This window comes from Rhinopithecus roxellana, chromosome 4 (assembly GCF_007565055.1).
Source record: "Rhinopithecus roxellana isolate Shanxi Qingling chromosome 4, ASM756505v1, whole genome shotgun sequence".
NCBI classification, from domain to species: domain Eukaryota; kingdom Metazoa; phylum Chordata; class Mammalia; order Primates; family Cercopithecidae; genus Rhinopithecus; species Rhinopithecus roxellana.
Window position 1 is genome coordinate 2,077,086 of NC_044552.1, and position 1,001 is coordinate 2,078,086.

Genomic DNA, 1,001 nt, shown 5'->3' on the forward strand with positions numbered 1-1,001 from the left:
AAAGGGGGTATTTTCACAGAATCAGTATTTTTCCCCATTCTGTCTCCACTTGACGTCAGTTTGACGTCAGTCGAAACATACCATTGGCTGTTTGGTTTAAAAAAAATGCAATATGCTTGTGCACATACACCGGTTCCTTTATGTACAATAAAGGAATGGGGAAGGAGGAAATGAAAGAATAGAGAAAACTATACTGTAGTAGTCAGGATGTGGTGGAACCAAATTGCAGTTTTCTAATTGCAAATGTAATATTGGTCTTTAAAGAACAGAGTTCTGGAGTAAAGACGCAGGTTCTCTTTTCAGTAGACACCTCCTATCTGCTGTTGGAACACATCAATTGTATCTTCATCCTCCATTTCCAACTGTGCAGGTGTATCTGTTTCATTGATTCGTTGCCCATGAAATCAGAATCTGATCTGCCTCATTGGCAATCCCTGTCGTTCACAATAGGCTTTCATTAGTTTACTAAGTGGTGTATGCCTCTTAATCTTAGAGTGCACCGCAGAACTACCCTGCCCCGCCACCTTCAAATTAATATGATCTCAGTTGTTCTCAGTCTTGACTCCTTCCTTGGGCTTTTCGTCTGCCGTGGGGAGCGCCGTCGTCTCCTCAGCTGCCATTTCACAAAAGAGGTACCAGGTCCTCACCGAACGAGCACACAAGCAGCACCAGGAGTGGCAGAAGAAGCGATAGTACAATTTTTCAATAAATCCAAAAGCTAGTTTTTTGGGGGAAATATATATATATAGTGTGTGCAAAAGTCTGGCGATGTGAATTAAGAAAAACAGAAAAAATTATAACTATAGACATTGAGAATGAGAAATTATATTGAAAATACTGAAACAATTTTTAAAAAATAAAATGAAGTTGATGTTCAAGTTCATTCCAACAAATTTGAAAACCCAGAGAAAATAGGTTATTTCCTAGGAAAATGATAAATTGCCAAAATTGACTTAAGAGAAAGACAAAAACCTGAAGACATTTATAACCACTAAAAAAAT

The 1,001-nt window shown here is 38.1% G+C and overlaps 1 pseudogene; it reads right to left on the reverse strand.

Annotated features, from left to right (window-relative positions):
• Window positions 1–299: 299 nt before the first annotated feature.
• On the reverse strand, window positions 300–620 carry LOC104653674 (annotated as a pseudogene).
• Between the last annotated feature and the right edge of the window lie 381 nt (window positions 621–1,001).